This window comes from Monodelphis domestica, chromosome 5 (assembly GCF_027887165.1).
Source record: "Monodelphis domestica isolate mMonDom1 chromosome 5, mMonDom1.pri, whole genome shotgun sequence".
Lineage (NCBI taxonomy): Eukaryota > Metazoa > Chordata > Mammalia > Didelphimorphia > Didelphidae > Monodelphis > Monodelphis domestica.
In genome coordinates, this window is record NC_077231.1 from 193664295 (window position 1) to 193684383 (window position 20089).

At 37.0% G+C, this 20089-nt stretch overlaps 1 long non-coding RNA gene across 1 annotated transcript; it reads left to right on the top strand.

Moving 5' to 3' along the window:
- Positions 1-1138: 1138 nt before the first annotated feature.
- Positions 1139-18629, top strand: LOC103104811 (uncharacterized). Its single transcript, XR_008912286.1, has 3 exons — positions 1139-2225; positions 2639-2816; positions 15735-18629. It is a non-coding gene; the product is annotated as an uncharacterized LOC103104811 (long non-coding RNA).
- Positions 18630-20089: the final 1460 nt, after the last annotated feature.

Genomic DNA, 20089 nt, shown 5'->3' on the forward strand with positions numbered 1-20089 from the left:
GATGGTTGGTATTAATTTGCTCACCCCATCATGACAACCTTATTAAGCAATGACTAGACTGAGTGAAACACACCAAGGTACTTGATCATAACGCCTCTATTCTTCTCTCTTTTGCCAAAACTATGATAACATTAGACCAATGAATTCCCCAGACGACTGAAATAGCTATGTCATAATTCCTCCATTCTATACCTAATTAAACAAAGGCTCAAAAATGGCAAGTGATTTACATAAGCTCCTATTGTCAGATCATCCAGTTGGCAGGAAAACCTGAATTGTCTTTCTGTGCTGTGCTCCCACCTACACAGTCACAGCACAGATCTGAGAAAACTCATGCTATAGTCCCATTTTAAAATAGAACTTGTGTCTACACTTGCTCTGAAAGTCACATTGGTGATGTGAATTCTATTTAAATGCCTGTAGTAATATATATATACACATATATGTATGTATGTATGTATGCATGCATAAGCATACTATATACATGTATATGCATGCATATATACATATATGTATCATATATGTCTGTGTGTTATTGTTCAATAGGTTCAATCATGTCCAACTCTTCCTTACCCTATTGAGGTTTTCTTGGCAAAAATACTCTAGTGGTTTGCCATTTCCTTCTTCAGCCCATTTTCCAGAGAGGATACTGAAGCAAAAAGGGTTAGGTAACTGCTGGCCCAGGGTCACACAGTTAATAAATGTCTATATAACCAATTTTGAACTTGTCTTCCCAAGTCCAGGAACAAAATCCCATCTACTATGCCATGTACTTGCCCTTATGGAATAATAATATGCCATTTATATAGCACTTTAAGGTTAACAAAGTATTTGACAAACATCTCATTTGAAAAGCAATATGGTACAGTAGGCAGGATATGTAATTTGGAGTCAGAGTACCTGGATTCAAATGATCTTTGAAAAGTGACTTGGCCTCTCTGGCCTCATCTATAAAATGAGAGGAATGGACTGAATGCTTTCTAATGGCCTTTCCTAGGTTTTGTAGTAAGCAAAGGAAGATTGCAAAAGGATTTTGCAATATGAACTTCATTTGATTGACAGGGACATGTGACAGAAGGTCACATGGGAGCCTGAGTCAAGATTCTAAGGTCCCAACTGTAAAAACACTCTCCTGGAGGAAGCTTTTGGAGGAGAGTGGAGATTTTCCATCTTTCTACAAGATTTCTGGCCCTTTGGAAGATATCAGCTTGAGTGAGAGAAAATCTGCTTGGACTGCCTGCAAGCAGCTGGACAGAAGGCCAAAGAAGAACTATCACTTCTCTGCTGGACCTACTTTGGCCACTTCTTCTGGGATCTTGGCTCATATACTGTACTCTATTTTGTGAGATTGTGTTTGGGGAAACTTAATTTATTTAGCATAGATAAGTTAGCCATTAAGATAGTTTTAAGGGACTTGGGGGGTTAAGATCAAGACCCTTCCCTTATCCTTTTACTCTCCTTCCTCTCAATCTTCCCATCAATAAACTTTAAAATATTTAGATGTTTACTTCTTGTTTCTTCCCCTTAACAATCCCACCATACCAGTTTAAATCTATGAGCCTGTAGAGGAGATGTTATTATTCTCATTTCAGAAATGAAGAAACAAGCTAAGAGAGTAAATGATCTGCCCAGAATCACAGAGTTAGTTAATATGTCTTCCTGACTCCTGATCCAGCATCCTATTTACCATGCCAACAGGAATAGATGGGAAATAAATATAAAGAAAATAATGCAAATTCTTTTGTATCCTTACCCCTTCTTCTTAGACTCTTTTTGAAAATTTGCATGAGGCACAAAGGTTTTATCTGAATGAATTAGAAATGCATCCATTTAGTACAACTCTCAAGGTTCATCATGACATGAAAATAAGTAAACCAAGGTTCTAGGAAACTATTCCATGAAGCTCAAGCATGGACTGTTTATATCTTTTGTTGGAAGATAAGCCTAGTAGATTTGGGTAAGATGCATTGCCAGAATGTTGGCGATCAGGTAATGATATTTCTGTTTGTTTGTTTATAGCAACTCATTAAACTGTTTATTCAGACATGAAGGAGATGTGGTCTGCATCAGTGAATACAATATTCCATACCAATGGAATTATGGAATCTTTAAAGTATTAAAGTTATTGGAAAGTCTGACTTTTTGAAGAAAAATTCCAAGAGTGAAGACTAATTTCATCCAGAAAACCAACAACAACCACCCTGCTGGAGTTCAACTAGAACAAAGTAAATAGATTATTTTACTTACTCACTGTCCTAACTATCCCTGCCCTCGGGGCAAGAGGATCAAAAGGAGTCATTTAAATGAGGGCTCTAGGGGTAGCCCAAAACAAAACATCTATATTGCTATGAAAATGAATATTTTGGGAAGGAAACTTTGTAGAGTAGTAAATGTACTGTAACATGAGCAATTATAGCAAGAGTTATTGCAGTTTGAAAGTTCAGTGTTCTGTCATGGAAGGAGAACACAAAGTTATTAGCACATGGTCCATTGGGAGTGAACTTAATGGAATCTCCACAGGAAGGTGCTGGGCAGTCATGAGAAACATCATCTTTCTTTTCCTGGCATGGTCTATAACCTTTGAATAGGATGCAAAGTATTGTTCCTATGACTTTTTTCTTTGTATTCTGTTGGGCAGGATTGGGACCTTGGCTCCCACTAGAAACATCCAAGTTGACTTCGGGGTAAACATGGATACAATCTAGACGTGACTCGCTTTCCCTCCCAAGCACTAAAGGAAATAGACTACCTCAAAAGAGCATAAAAATCATCTTTGGAAGAATGGAGGGACTCTCCAGTACCCCACAGAAATGAAGGTACGTGGGATTTGAACATTTCCACACTATAAGGAGGAGGAAAAGCTCACACAAAAACGTGAACTGAGGCACCCCTCCCCCACACAGACACCCCCAAACCAGAGTAAGCTATCAGAGTGCTCACTGGGACAGCAGGTGAGTGAGGAGCATCTCTGTCTGGGGGGAACACCAGGGTCCTTGGGTTCTAAAGACTGCAAGGAAACAACCTCTCAGGGCTCTTTCACAGGAGAATCCTGTGCTGAGCACAGGGGGCTGTGGAACTGAAATCTGGGGCTGTTCACTGAGAACCTGGGTGGAGCTGAACACCTGGGTGGGCCACTCTGAATGCTTGGGCAGTTGGGATAAACACAGGGGCCCATGCTCTAAGAAACCTAGGAGGCTGGGAAGAACTAGCCTAAGGCAACTTACTAAATTCACAGGAAACCCGCCCATATCACCCAAACCCCAGACCAAAAAAGAAAGTGGAATAAAACCACCAAAGGGATGGCTCACATAGCCCAAAATCAAGCCTCCAAATAGGAAGGGGGGGGGGTGACTATTGAAAACTTTTATGGAGGGAGTACCCAAAGAAAAGAAGAGAATAAGGATGAAATCCAAACAAAATCAAAACATGCCTTGCAAAATGGAAACTATCCACAAGCTCTGAAAGATCTCAAACTGGAGGTTACCCAAAAGATGGAAACCTTTTGGGGGAAAAAATGGGAGAAAGAGATCAGGAGTCTGATAGAAAAGACTTCACAATTGGAGAAGGAGCTGGAAGCATCTAATAGAAGGGCAGACAAAGCTGAAAAGCAAACCAGTCAATAACAACCAGAATTAAGCAAATGGAAGACGAGATTACAGCAAGAATCAATAAAGCAAAGCCAAAAAATTAATGAATTAGAAGAAAACATAAAATATCTCACTGAAAAGGTCACAGACTTGGAAAACAGAGGAAGAGACAACCTCAGAATTATTGGTCTCCCCAAAAAAACAGAGATAAACAAAAACCTCGATGCTGTTCAACAGGAGATTATAGAAGAAAATTGTCCACATGTTCTGGAGTAAGGGGGCAAAATAGAAATAGAAAGGGTTCATAGAACACCCTCTATACTAAATCCCCAAAAGACAACCCCCAGGAATGTAATCGCCAAATTCAAGAGCTTCCAAGAAAAGGAGAAAATCCTACAAGAAGCAAAGAAGAGGAGTTTCAGATATAGGGGGGCTCCCATAAGGATCACACATGACTTAGCGGCTAACACACTAAGAGACCACAAAGCATGGAACACGATATTTAGAAAGGCAAGAGAGCTGGGTCTCCAACCAAGAATCAACTACCCAGCAAAACTGACTATATACTTCCAGGGGAAAGTATGGGCATTCAACAAAATAGAAGATTTCCAAGCATTTGCTAAGAAAAGACCAGAACTTAGTGGAAAATTTGATATCCAATCACAGAAAGCAAGAGAAACATGAAAAGGTAAATATGAAAGAAAGGGAAAAGGAGATAAAGCTTATCTTTTTCTTTAAGTCAAACTCTATTCTATAAGGAATACATTTATATCAAATTATATATATTAATATGTGGGGAAAATGTATTGTGTAACTCTCAAAAATTGTATGCATCATAAGAGTAGTTAGAAGAATCATGCATAGGGAAAGATTGGGGCATCAAGAAGATTTGGTGAAAGGGGGGGCAAAGAAAGAAAAAGCGAGGGGGAATCGTCGATAATACTAACATTTACTTCAAGAAATGGGGGGGGGGACTAAAAAGAATAATCTTTCCCATACAAAGATACACATGGGAAGGGGAGAGGAAGAACTCTCATATGAGAAGGAGAGGAAGAGAGCATGAAGTGGAATGACTTAAACCTTACTCTCAGTGAAATCAAATCTGAGAGTGAAGAACATCTAGATCCAGTGGGATCCTGAATTCTATCTTATCCAACAGGGTAAGAAAGAAAGGAAAATCAAGGAGAGGGAAGGGGGAAGGAGTATAAAAAGGGAGGGAAGGAGAGGGGGAGGAGAAGGGAGCATAAAAAGGGAGGGGCAAGAAAGGGAAGCATATCAAGGGAGGGGACTAGGGGGACTGACCTAAAGTAAATCACTGGTTCAAAAGGATATAGCTAAAGAAGAAAGGTCAGAACTAGGGGAAGATATCAAAATGCCAGGGAATCCACAAGTGACAATAATACCTTTGAACGTGAATGGGATGAACTCACCCATAAAACATAGACAAATAGCAGATTGGATTAGAACCCAAAACCCTACCATTTGATGTCTTCAAGAAACACATATGAGGTGAGTTGATACTCACAAGGTTAGAATTAAAGGATGGAATAAGACCTTTTGGGCCTCAACTGATAGAAAGAAGGCAGGAGTTGCAATCATGATATCTGACAAAGCCAAAAAAAAAATAGACCTGATCAAAAGGGATAGGGAAGGTAAATATATTCTGTTAAAAGGGAGTATAGACAATGAGGAAATATCATTAATCAACATGTACGCACCAAATGGTATAGCATCCAAATTTTTAATGGAGAAACTAGGAGAATTGAAGAAGGAAATAGACAGTAAAACCATATTAGTGGGAGACTTGAACCAACCACTATCAAATTTAGATAAATCACACCAAAAAATAAATAAGAAAGAGGTAAAAGAAGTGAATGAAATCTTAGAAAAATTAGAGTTAATAGACATATGGAGAAAAATAAATAGGGACAAAAAGAAATACACCTTCTTCTCAGCACCACATGGCACATTCACAAAAATAGATCATACACTAGGTCACAGGAACATGGCACGTGAATGCAGAAAAGCAGAAATAATAAATGCAACCTTTTCAGATCATTAAGCAATAAAAACATTGATTGGAAAGGGTACATGGAGAGCCAAATCAAAAAGTAATTGGAAATTAAATAATATGATACTCCAAAATTGGTTAGTTAGAGAAGAAATCATAGAAACAATAATTTCATTGAGGAAAATGACAATGGTGAGACATCCTTTCAAACCTTATGGGATGCAGTCAAAGCAGTACTTAGAGGAAAATTCATATCCATGAGTGCATATATTAACAAATTAGGGAGGGCAGAGATCAATGAATTGTAAATGCAAATCAAAAACTTGAGAACAAACCAATTAAAAACCTCCAGAAGAAAACCAAACTAGAGATCCTAAAAATTAAGGGAGAAATTAATAAAATCAAAAGTGATAGAACTATTGAGCTAATAAACAAGACTAGAAGCTGGTACTTTGAAAAAACAGACAAAATAGACAAAGTACTGGTCAATCTAATTAAAAAAATGAAAGAAGAAAGGCAAATTAACAGCATCAAGGATGAAAAGGGGGACCTCACCTACAACGAAGAGGAAATTAAGGCAATCATTAAAAACTACTTTGCCCAACTATATGACAATAAATATACCAACCTAGGTGATATGGATGAATATTTTAAAAAATATAAATTCCCTAGACTAACAGAAGAAGAAATAGATTTCTTAAATAATCCCATATCAGAAAAAAAATCCAACAGGCCATCAAAGAACTTCCTAAGAAAAAATCCCCCGGACCTGATGGATTCACCAGTGAATTCTATCAAACATTCAAAGAACAACTAACCCCAATACAAACTATTTGACATAATAAGCAAAGAGGGAGTTCTACCAAATTCCTTTTATTACACAAACGGGGTACTAATTCCAAAGCCAGGCAGGCCAAAAACAGAGAAAGAAAACTATAGCCCAATCTCCCTAATGAATATAGATGCAAAAATCTTAAATAGGATACTAGCAAAAAGACTCCAGCAAGTGATTAGAAGAGACATTCACCATGATCAAGTAGGATTTATACCAGGAATGCAGGGCTGGTTCAATATTAGGAAAACAATCCACATAATTGACCACATTAACAAGCAAACCAATAAAAATCACATGATTCTTTTAATAGACGCAGAAAAAGACTTTGATAAAATACAACATCCATTCCTATTAAAAACACTCGAAAGCATAGGAATAGAAGGGTCGTTCCTAAAAATAATAAACAGTATATATCTAAAACCATCAACTAATATCATCTGCAATTTGGATAAACTAGATGCATTCCCATTAAGATCAGGAGTGAAGCAAGGATGCCCATTATCACCTCTATTATTTGACATTGTACTAGAAACACTAGCAGTAGCAATTAGAGAAGAAAAAGAAATTGAAGGCATTAAAATTGGCAATGAGGAGACCAAGTTATCACTCTTTGCGGATGACATGATGGTCTACTTAATGAATCCTAGAGATTCAACCAAAAAGCTAATCAGAATAATCAACAACTTTAGCAAAGTTGCAGGAAACAAAATAAACCTACATAAGTCATCAGCATTTCTATATATTTCCAACACAGCTCAGCAGCAAGAGATCCCATTCAAAATTACCTTAGACAAAATAAAATATTTAGGAATCTATTTACCGAGACAAACACAGGAACTTTATGAACACAACTACAAAACACTTTCCACACAACTAAAACTAGACTTGAACAATTGGAAAAACATTAACTGTTCATGGGTAGGACAAGCCAATATAATAAAAATGACCAAATTTACAAAGAGCTAAATCAATTGTACAAAAAATCAAGCCATTCTCCAATTGATAATTGGGCATGGGACATAAACAAGCAGTTCTCAGCCAAAGAAATCAAAACTATTAATAAGCACACGAAAAAGTGTTCTACATCTCTTATAATCAGAGAGATGCAAATCAAAACAACCCTGAGGTATCACCTCACACCTAGCAGATTGGCTAACATGACAGCTATGGAAAATAATGAATGCTGTAGGGGATGTGGCAAAGTAGGGACATTAATTCATTGCTGGTGGAGTTGTGAATTGATCCAACCTTTCTGGAGGGCAATTTGGAACTATGCCCAAAGGGTGATAAAAGACTGTCTGCCCTTTGATCCAGCCATAGCACTGCTGGGTTTGTACCCCAAAGAGATAATAAGGAAAAAGACTTGTACAAGAATAGTCATAGCTGCATTCTTTGTGGTGGCCAAAAATTGGAAAATGAGGTGATGCCCTTCAATTTGGGAATGGCTGAACAAATTGTGGTATATGTTGGTGATGGAATACTTTTGTTCTAAAAAGGAATAATAAAGTAAAGGAATTCCATGGAGACTTGAACAACCTCCAAGAAGTGATACAGAGCAAAAGGAGCAGAACCAGGAAAACATTATACACAGAGACTGATAAACTGTGGTACAATCGAAGGTAATGGACTTCTCTATTAGTGTCAATGCAATGTCCCTGAACAATCTGCAGGGATCTAAAAAACACTATCCACAAGCAGAGGATAAACTATGGGAGTAAAAACACCGAGGAAAACAATTGGAAAAACATCAACTGCTCATGGATAGGACGAGCCAATATAATAAAAATGACCATCCTACCCAAACTTATTTATCTATTTAATGCCATACCCATTGAACTCCCAAAATATTTCTTTACTGATTTAGAAAAAACCATAACAAAATTCATTTGGAATAACAAAAGATCAAGGATATCCAGGGAAATAATGAAAAAAAAAAAAACACATATGATGGGGGCCTTGCAGTCCCAGACCTTAAACTATATTAGAAGGAAGCAGTCATCAAAACAATTTGGTACTGGCTAAGAAACAGAAAGGAAGATCAGTGGAATAGACTGGGGGAAAGCGACCTCAGCAAGACAGTATACGATAAACCCAAAGATCCCAGCTTTTGGGACAAAAATCCACTATTCGATAAAAACTGCTGGGAAAATTGGAAGACAGTATGGGAGAGATTGGGAATCGATCAACACCTCACACCCTACACCAAGATAAATTCAAAATGGGTGAATGACTTAAACATAAAGAAGGAAACTATAAGTAAATTGGGTAAACACAGAATAGTATACATGTCAGACCTTTGGGAGGGGAAAGGCTTTAAAACCAAGCAAGACATAGAAAGAATCACAAAATGTAAAATAAATAATTTTGACTACATCAAATTAAAAAGCTTTTGTACAAACAAAACCAATGTAACTAAAATCAGAAGGGAAACAACAAATTGGGAAAAAATCTTCATAGAAACCTCTGACAAAGGTTTAATACTCAAATTTATAAAGAGCTAAATCAATTGTACAAAAAATCAAGCCATTCTCCAATTGATAAATAGGCAAGGGACATGGATAGGCAGTTCTCAGATAAAGAAATCAAAACTATTAACAAGCACATGAAGAAGTGTTCTAAATCTCTTATAATCAGAGAGATGCAAATCAAAACAACTCTGAGGTATGACCTCACACCTAGCAGATTGGCTAACATGACAGCAAAGGAAAGTAATGAATGCTGGAGGGGATGTGGAAAAGTAGGGACACTAATTCATTGCTGGTGGAGTTGTGAACTGATCCAACCATTCTGGAGGGCAATTTGGAACTATGCCCAAAGGGCGACAAAAGAATATCTACCCTTTGATCCAGCCATAGCACTGCTGGGTCTGTACCCCAAAGAGATAATAGACAAAAAGACTTGTACAAGAATATTCCTAGCTGTGCTCTTTGTGGTGGCCAAAAACTGGAAAAGGAGGGGATGCCCATCAATTGGGGAATGGCTGAACAAATTGTGGTATATGTTGGTGATGGAATACTATTGTGCAAAAAGCAATAATAAAGTGGAGGAATTCCATGGAGACTGGAACAACCTCCGGGAAGTGATGCAGAGTGAGAGGAGCAAACTAGGAGAACATTGTACACAGAGACTAATACACTGTGGTATAATCGAATGCAATGGACTTCTCCATTGGTGGTGGTGTAATGGCCCAGAACAATCTGCAGGGATCTAGGAGAAAAAACACTATTCATAAGCAAAGGATAAAGTATGGGAGTGGAAACACCAAGGAAAAGCAACTGCCTGACTACAGCGGTTGAGGGGACATGACAGAGGAGAGACTCTAAACAAAACTCTAATGCAAATATTAACAACATGGCAATGGGTTCCAATCAAGAACACGTGACACCCAGTGGAATCACGCGTCGGCTATGGGGTGTGGGGGGGAGGAAAAGAAAATGATCTTTATCTTTAATGAATAATGCTTGGAAATGATCAAATAAAATATTATTAAAAAAAAACACCGAGGAAAAGCAACTGCTTGACTACAGGGGAGAAGGGGATACAACTGAGGAGAGACTAAATGAACACTCTAATGCAAATACCAACAATATGGAAATGGGTTCAAACCAAGAACACATGTGATACCCAGTGGAATTATGCATCGGCTATGGGAGAGGTGGTGGGAAGGGGGAGGGGGAGGAAAAGAAAATGACCTTTTTTTCCAAGGAATAATGTTTGGAAAGACCAAATAAAATAATGTTTAAAGTGAAAAAAAAAAAGAAACATTCAAGTTTTAATGATAGAGTAGGAATTGTAGATTTAGACTTGAAAGAAATATTTGGTTTTTATATAGTCCTTGCCCCTCATTATACAAATGAGGAAAGTGAGGCTCAAAAAGATCAAATAACTTGCCCAAAGTCACACAGTGATCTGGAATTTGAAACCAATCTTCTTCTTCCAAATCCCTTGCCCTTTCCACTAAATGCAGCTGTCTTTTTAGGAACAGGACTATAGCATTTTAATTGAGAAAAAGGGTAAACAGAGGAAGATCTCTGAGTAAGATAACATTTATTAGGAGGGGCATGCTACCTGTCAATAAATGAGTCAGAAGTTTGTCTCCATTTATGCCAAGACCCAGAATAAATAGACAGTTCCCCTTACATAGTTTTTGGGCCAGAGTAGGATTGGGGTACAGAACAAAAAATAAAATGAGGTAGATGACATCATGGGATTGAAGGAAATATGACTAGTTATAAAGCTGAGAAGCAAAGAATAACATGAATGGTTAGAAATTTGATAATGGGAGCTAACACTGACTGCCCTTCTTCTCTCATGAGACTAAATTTTCATTGTTGGAGTCCAGGTGCAAGGTAGTGGTCAGACTTCTAGACAGCAAATTGGATGTCTTTTAAGGATAGCTTGGTGCTAGAACATTATCAGGCCTGATTCCCTCACTTTTGCATACATTCCCCAAGGTCACTTAATCTCTTCAGCCAAGAAGAGCCAGATTTTTAAATTTAACCAAATTATAGACCATCTGAACTCAGAACTAAAATCATAGACAAAGAACCATGACTTAAGCAATTATTGGACAAAAGCAATTATAGGACAAAATCACTTGTAAATGGCATAATTTTAAAAAAAAAACATATACAGAGTCAGTCTTAATCTTCTCAAGACCCTACTTCTGTGGGATCAGGATTTTTAGAGATATGTATTTCATAATTAAGAGGACAAACTTCCCTAACTTTAGTATTAAAACAACTGAAAAAATGATTATAAACCTCTAATCTACTCACTAAAGTAGGTCCAAAAGGAACTCTACTCCAAGTATTTTTTAGTCTTGGTTAAGTTGCTATGTCTAATTATAAGTAATACAGCCTTATTTAATTTTTAAAGTATTCTATGATTCTGTTTTTAAGCTTTGTGATAACCTTTCTTCATTTAGTCTGAATTAGTGAAGTTTTTCATGTTTGGTGGTCCTGATGGTGGGTAATCAATTTTGACCACAACCTCAAACAAATGAAATTCTGAGTATAATTTACCATATCACTTTAGGTGATCTAAACAGGGAGAAAGGGACCAAATAGGACTTTAGATTCAGAGAGATAGAAACCACTGAGCAGTCCTTGAGGAAAATGAGCATTAAAGGTAAAAAGGAAAACTTTTCTAACTAAAGGTACAGTTGTTAGATCTGGCTAGGAAGCTGCTAAAAACTGTTTTGTGTCACTAACAAGAAGTTGAACAACCATTTAATTCAATCTAACTTTGGTATTAGAATTTTGAATAGCTTTCCACACTGGAGTGAAAATGATCAGTGTTTGAAAAGTATTGGCTCTCCACTGATCATTACTGGTAATATCATTCATCTTTCAACCAAAATTTTCCTGTTTCACTCAGGCCTGCTATTATCTCACTGTTTAGAAATATAATTTATTGATATTTGAATTGCTAAATCTTACAAATTGAGTTTTTGGGCAATGCATCCCATACTGGAAGTAATCAATAGGGGGAATGAGATTCAAAGCCTTCATTTCACTTCTCAGAAGTCATTTTCTCTAATCTGGGCAATTGTAAATCCTCGTAGACCTGTGAATTATAATGGTATGATATAAAAAGCAATAAATTTGTAGGGAAAGAAGTTCTAGGGTCCCAGGCTGTCTCTGATTCTTATTAGCTATGTGTCTATCTCTGACCTTCAGCTTTCTAACCTAAAAAGCAACTTTCATACTATCTACAGTACCTGTTTGAGAAACAGCAAGGCATAATGAATTGAGACATCACCTCAGAGTAAGAGGCCCCTGTTTTCAAGTCCTATCTCTGACATATATTGGCTATGTGACCCTGAGTAATCCAATTAATAATTTAAAAGCATTTAATGCCACTCCAATAATTTCCTCTAAGTTGAAGAACAGTTAGTGATCTGCATTGGTAGAGAAAATTTCCTTACCAGGAGTTACCTTTTACCAATGATTTTAGAGGTCTATTTTTTTCCCAAGTACTTATCCAAGTATGTTTTACTTAAAATATTTAAAAAGGAACTCCAAGAGTTATGAGAATCAAATGCAATAAAGTAATAAAAAGCAATATAAATGTCAGCATCATTATTAATTTCCATAAGAAAAGTAAACAAAAGATGGGCTAAAAATAAGGAAATCATAAAAGTGTTTTAGCAGGGAAAATAAGTATTTATGATTTCAGATGGAAGACACTACCATTAAGGAGGACAGGAAAGGCTTCTTGGAGAAGGTAGAATTTTAGCTGAGACTTAAATGAACCAAAGAAAGTCAATCAGATTTGTGCTTTAGGAAGACCAATTTCATAGCTAAGTAGATGATGGAGTAGAGTGTGGCAAGAATCTTAAAGTAAGGAGACCAACCAAAAAGGCTATTGAAGCTGTATTGCTGTGAGGTAATGAAAGCATAAACCTGAGCAGTAGCAAAGTCAGAAGAGAGAAGGAGATTTATATAAGAGAGATTTTGAAGGCAGAATCAATAGAAATTGGTGAAAGATTGACTATGGCAAGGTGAGGGAATTGCAATGAGGGATTGAGGAAGATACTATCTAGGTTTTGAACCTGGGTGACTAAAAGGATGGTCCATGATCCTATTTAAGAGGGAAGTTAGGAAGAGAGAATGATTTTTAGAGGAAAGATATGTTTGGTTTTGGTCATGTTGAACTTAAGATGTCTCAGAGATATCCTAAAAGTTTCAGTTGGCCACTTGGCAGTTGAAATTTTGACGGAATGATAGAGTGAAGATTGATGGACAGCGAGGACAGTTGGAAGGGGGAAGGGAGAGTTAAAGAGTGACAGTTGCTCTCAAGGTCTCTCTTTCCTGGCCCTTGGACTGGAAGGAGCTCTCTCTCCCTGTATCAGGATAGAAGTACCTCTATTGCTGGATAATTCTCAACTGTGTGCTCTACCTGGATTCCTGTGATCATGTCATCAAACAAAAGGATTTAAGAGGAGCAGTTTGAACTGTAAGGCCAGTCTTTAGGGCTTTAGCCTTAAGAGACAGGCCCAACTAGCTTTGAAAGTCAGAACCTTTCTTCCTCTTGCTGTCTACTGCTTGAACTTAAGAAGGCTAGCACAGATATAGCATAGACAGGAATGAAAAAAAAAAAAAAACCTCCACAAGCTTGTGAGGCCTGGCCTCAGCTCAAAAGCTGAAAGAGACTCAAATCCAATCTGTGGAAAAGTATAGGGCAACCCCTATTCCCTCTACCCTGCTACCTTCCCAGTTTGAACTTGTTATTAAATTAAGTTTTAGTTAAATAAACACAAATATCCTTGTAAGAGTGAGGGGACCCTGAAGGGAATAAGGGTATTTTAGGGGAGAAGGTTCTCTGTAACCTCAAGTACCTCAAATCTTGAGGTGCCTGTCCATGCCTCTCCCCCCCCCTTTCAACTGTGGTTAATATATGTAAGAAGAGTATTTTCTTACAGCTTGATTGAGGTATCAGTGGTACATCTAAGAGAGATGTTCCTATAGTCATTTAGAATAAAGATCAAAAATTAAAGACTAGATAAAAATAGGAATAAACTGAACACAATTACAAAATACTTTTCACACCAATATGTCAGATCTAAATAATTAGAAAAATATTAATTGCTCATGGGCAAGTCCAGCTAACATAATAAAAATGAAAATTTTACCTAAATTAATTTATTTATTCAGTGCCACATCAAACTACCAAATAATTATTTTATAAAACTGGAAAAATAATAACAAAGTTCATCTGGAAGAATAAAAAGTCAAGAATATCAATAGAATTAATGGGAAAAAATATGAAGGAAGGTATTCTAGCAAAACCATATCTCAAACTGTAGAAAGCAGTAATCATCAAAAGAGTCTGGTACTGGCTAAGAAATAGAATGGTAGATCAATGGAATAGATTAGATACACAATATACAATGGTAAATGACCTTAGGATTCTAGTGTTTGATAAAACCAAGGACTCCAGCTTTGGGGATAAGAACAAACTATTATAAAAAAAATTGTTGGGAAAACTGGAAAATAATGTTATTTTCCAGACAGAAATTAGTTTTAGACTAATATCTCACACCCGATACCAAGATAAGGTCAAAATGGGCATATAAAGAGTGATATCATAAGTAAATGAAGGGAACATAGGATAGTTGACCTGATGATCTATAGAGAAGGGAATAATTTGTGACCAAACAAGAGATAGAGAACATTATAAGATACAAAATGAATAAATTTGATTATTCTAAATTTAAAAGCTTTTCTACAAACAAAACCAACATAAAGATTAGAAGGAAAACAATAAACTGTGGGAAAATTTATTATAAATTTCTCTGATAAGGGTCTCATTTCTCAAATCTATTGATAACTAAATCAAATTTATAAGAATACAAGCCATTCTACAATTGACAAATGGTAAAAGTATATGAACAAGTAATTTTCAGATAAAGAAATCAAAGTTATCAATAATCATATGGGGAAATGTTCTAAATCATGTTTGATTAGAGAAATGCAAATGAAAACAACATTGAGGTACCACCTCACACCTATCAGACTGGTCAATATGATAGTAAAGGAAAGTGATAAATGTTGGAGGGGATATGGCAAAATTGGGACACTAATGTATCATTGGTGGAATTGTGAAGTGATCCAACCATTCTAGAGGACAACTTAAAACTATGTCCAAAGGGCCATAAAATTAAGTAATCTCTTTGATCCTGTAATACCACTACTAGGTGTGTTTCCCAAAGAGACACTTTAAAAAGGGTAAGGACCTACTTGTACAAAAATATTTATAGCAGTTCTTTTTGTGTTAGCAAAGAATTGAAAATTGAGGGAATATCCATCAATTGGGGAATGGCTGAAGAAATTGTGGTACATGTTGGAAAGGAATACTATTGTGATATAAGAAATGATCAGCTGGATGATTTTAGAAAAAGCTGGGAAAATCTACATGAATTGATACAAAGCAAAATAAGCAGAACTGGGAGAACATTGTACATAGTAAAAGCAGTATTGTACAATGATCAGTTGTGAAAACTTGGCTCTTCTCAGCAATGCAATGATCTGAAACAATTCTGAAGGACTTATAACAGGGAATTCTATCTACCTCCAGAGAAAGAATTGTTGGAGTTTGAAATAACTATAATTGAAATACTAGGTAGAAGAAGTAATTATATCAAACTAACTGTTTATTTAAAACTAAGGGAAGGAAAGGAAAGGAATTGGAAAATCTAATCTTAATCTAATCTTAAACCCCAAAGTCAGGGTACTAAATCCACTAACAACTTTCTGTACTATTCTAATTAATTCCTTTATTACTATTTAATATTTAGAGGAGGGCTTGTAGGAACTGGAACAAGGGCGAAGGAAGTCTCACAACTGATGTCCTCTTGGGTCTGGAGAAGTCGCAGTAGAAAATCAGCAGCAGGAGCTCACAGGATCAGGAAGGGAAGAAATGGCTTCACCCACACAGTCCACCTGGGTGGAGTGTTACCACTCTCTCTACCACTTCCAGAAGATGATTTTGATTGAAGTAAAGTCCCAGTCTCCTGGTAGCTTCAAAATGTCCTTCTTCAGAGAGCAATTCCACTAACTTTTCTCCAGAGAGAAAGTCTCCTCTGCATTCCAGAATTTTCTCTCTCTGCCTCTGTACTCCCTGCTTTCAGCTTGCTCCTGCTAAAATCCCTTACAAGTTGTATGGATGTGGATCAAAACATACTTTCTTTTACATCCATGTATTCACAGTTTTATTTAGGGGGTTTGGTTCTATACGTGTGTTCTTACAACAAAGACAAACATGGAAATGTTTTGCTTGATAATACATGTATGGTCCAGATCAAATTGCTTACTATCTCTGAGTGAGTGAAAGGAAAAGAGAGAGGGAAATGGTTTGCATCTCATAATTTTGGAAAACTTATGTTTAAAATTATTATTACATATAATTCAGAAAATAAAATATCTTTGAATTAAAAAATAAAAGAACTAAAGACTGAAAATGGCAGGTAAACAAAAGCAACAGCCTAGCCTACAAAGTTGGAGAGGATTTGAGCATGTATCTAATGTGAGTATTGTCTAAAGATCATAATCCCCAAGTTCAGAAATGTCCATCAAGAGAAGTTTGGTTACCAGATGAGTAGGTTTTGTGGTAGTTGTTTTGTTTTGTTTTTCCTACTCCTCACAAAGACAACTAAGTCTTGTGCTGTGTCTCAGTGGAGATAATACCCAAACCAATGAATCCAAAACACTTTTGAAATATAAGAAAAATAATTAAAAATAAAACCTTTTATTATTCATTTCCCACTTGAAACACCTTTCTATCTCATTTTCTCCACTCTTACAGCCACAACCCTTATACAGAAGTTCAACACCTCTTGTGGGGATTGTTGCAAGACTTCTAACTAGTCTCTCCTCTCAAGTGTCTCCCCTCTCCAGTCCATTTTCCAAATTCAGCTGCCAAAGTGGTTTTTCTAAAGTACAAGTTTCACTGTGTCACCCCATCCCTGTTACTCATTAAACTAACAGTGGCTCCCTAGTATTTCCAAGATCAAATAGAAAGTATTTGGGTTTAGCATTTAAAGCCCATCACAACCTTGCTCCTTCCGAGCTTTTAAATCTCCTTATACTTGACTTCCCTCCATATATACCCTCATAGTAGTTGCACTCCCATCCTCATCCCTTACCCTGCCTCCTAGATTCCTTGGTTTCTCACTCAATTTAAATCTCACCGTTTTCAGTAGACATTCCTGGTTTTCACAGCTGCTAATCCCTTTCCCCCTCGGATTACTTTCCATTTGCTCAGGATCTTTTGTAAACACCATTACCCATTTAAAGTATCAAGATACCATGTATCTTGATACATTTATCAGATGAGAATACATCTTATTCCCAAAATATGAACAAAGCCTCAGTAACAAATTGAAAGGAAATATTCTGATTTTGTGTAACAGGAAGTCTTTTATGATTAGATGAGGGACTTATTCACAGCCTGAAGAGCTTGTACATAACGAGGACCTAGTTCAGAGCTCAGGAGAGATTTCAAGGGGCTGACAGTGAAGAGGATGGAACAGGGACTTCAAAAGCTGAAGAAGGAAGAATTAACAACACAGAGGCAACCAGGCATAGTAGAAAGAGAAAGGAATACTTCACTATGGCAGAGAAGGCAGGAGTCAGGTCAGTCTATAAACTCTACAGGTATCTCAAAGCAAAAGACTTCAGCAATTGTTGCCTCCAATTCTGCCCTCTCTTCCTTGAGGCCTGAGGAAAGTTTTTTAAAAATATACTCTTCTCCCAAATGCTAGGGTTGTTTACCCAAACATTTCTAATAACCCGAACTTAGCCTCCAACATAATGATGCCAAAGGTTAGCAAGAGATAAACATAAATGTAAATTAAGGCAGAAAGCCAAACCTTTGCTTAAATTGTTAGAAATTTTCCTAACTGGGGGCTCAGAGAGTTTGTTGTGGTGATCCTAAGTTTTAGTTTAATAGAAATTATCTAAGACAATGGCATAAGAAACCTTAAGGATTAAAAGAGCCACTGTTGCACAGGCTTAAAATGAGATAATTATTCTATTGGAGTGTTACATATCTACCTAGTTATTGTTGTCTTTCCCATAAGAATAGAAGTTCTTTGAAGGCAAAAACCATTTTGCTCTTCTTTTTTACCCCTAATGCTTAGCTCATTCCCTGGCACATAGTAAGCATGTAATAAATGATTATTGACTAAACAATTATTGACTAACCTAAGCTGATAACTTATATCTTCATGAGTTGTTGTGACTAAAGAAAATTCATTACCTAATAGCAAGTCTTTCAGTAATGAACCCCTTTGAATTCCTCTGAACTAAACTGATGCTAGAAATAAAGATATTTTAGTCCTTTTTGAGAGCTAATTCCCAAAGTTTTTTTTTTTTATCACTGTTAAGACTTACATAGCTAACATAGTTGACAGTATAGCCTCTTTCTTCAAAGAAAAAACAAACTCAAAAGTCTCTACCTAACTTGTGAGTCAGTATTTTCATACAAAACAGTGGGGTAGGAGGTGTTGGAAATGGCAACTGGACTAGGCCAAATGTGAAATATCAATTAGATTGATCTCATCAGGTGTCACTATGAAATTTGATAGGCAAATGGGGATTAAAATTTTAAAAAAGATTGTTGGTCTTACACAGGGGGCAGAAAATCATGAATGGTTTCAGGGCAGAAAATGTTGAAGCCATTGAGAAACCAACATCCTGGGCCAATGCTATACTAACGTGCCAATTATAAGTTAAGAAATAGAATTTAATCTAAAGTAGAAGAGCTTTATCTTTGGCCACCAGGTGTGCACTGACCCCAAAACAGAGCTGGCTTAGGGGCAAAAAGAGAAGTTACCAGTCTGTGCTGATACAGAGCCAAGTAGTTCTTTGTTGTTGTTCAGTCCTTTTTAGCCATGTCTAATACTTTGAAACCCCAATTGGAGTTTTCTTGGCAAAAATACTACTTTGCCATTTCTTTGTCCAGCTCATTTACAAATGAAGAAACTGAGACAAACAGGGTCAAGTGACTTCCCCAACATCACACAGCTAGTATCTGAAGTCATATTTGAACCCAGGAAAATGAGTCTTCCTGATTCCATGTCTAGCACTCTATCAGCTGGACCACCTAGCTGCCCTTACAAGTTCTTACTGAAGATGAATTTAATATCTATAGCACCTGATATTCCCTTTACCTAGAAGATTACCCTATTCAAAACCATAGGACACAAGCCCTCTCCAATGCATTTATTTTAACCAGACAACCAGAGTTGTTCTGATTAAAAGAAAGACAATCTCACAGTACCATAAATTGACAAGAAAACATTCTCTTGTGGACATGTAGGGAATATTCTCTATCAACTTACAACATTGCTAATAAGGAGGGCGCAGATGAAAAAAATATATGTGAGCAACGAAAATGCTTGGACTAAAAATACCAAGAGCCCATGTGACCAGGACACATGTGAAGCAAATACACCAAGGGACATGTGTGGCCACTATACACATATGGCTAGGAGAGCTCATACCTCTGACACTTCAGAGCTGCCAACTTCTCTGTTGATGTCATGCTTCCCTCTGCTGGACAGCATAAACCTCTGTTAAATCTCTTCTTATTATCTCTATGCTCTGAATTATCATCTTTTTCAGTTGATTGTCAGGTCTGTTTATACAGTCCTAACCTCTCTGCTGACCTGCAGTCTTACATGTCCAACTGCCTATTAGATATCTCAGACTGGATGTCCTATAAACATCTTAAACTCATCAGTGCCACCAACTTCCCACTCACCTAAGTTCAAAACCTAGATGTCATCCTTAATATCTCTCTCTCTCTCTCTCTCTCTCTCTCTCTCTCTCTCTCTCTCTCTCTCTCTCTCTCTTTCTCTCTCTCTCTTTCTCTCTCTCTCTCTCTCTCTCTCTCTCTCTCTCTCTCTCTCTCTCTCTCTCTCTCTCTCTCTCTTTCTCTATCTATCTATATATCTCTATCTCTCTCTCTCTCCTCTCTCCTTCCTTCCCTCCCTCTCTTTCTCCCCTCTCCCTTCTCCCCTCAGTCACACACATATACACAGAAACATATCCCATATTCAATTCATTGCTAAAAGTCCATCAATTCTACCTTCATCACATCTCTCCAATACTTTCCATCCTGTCCTCAGACATTGCCAGCATCCTGAGG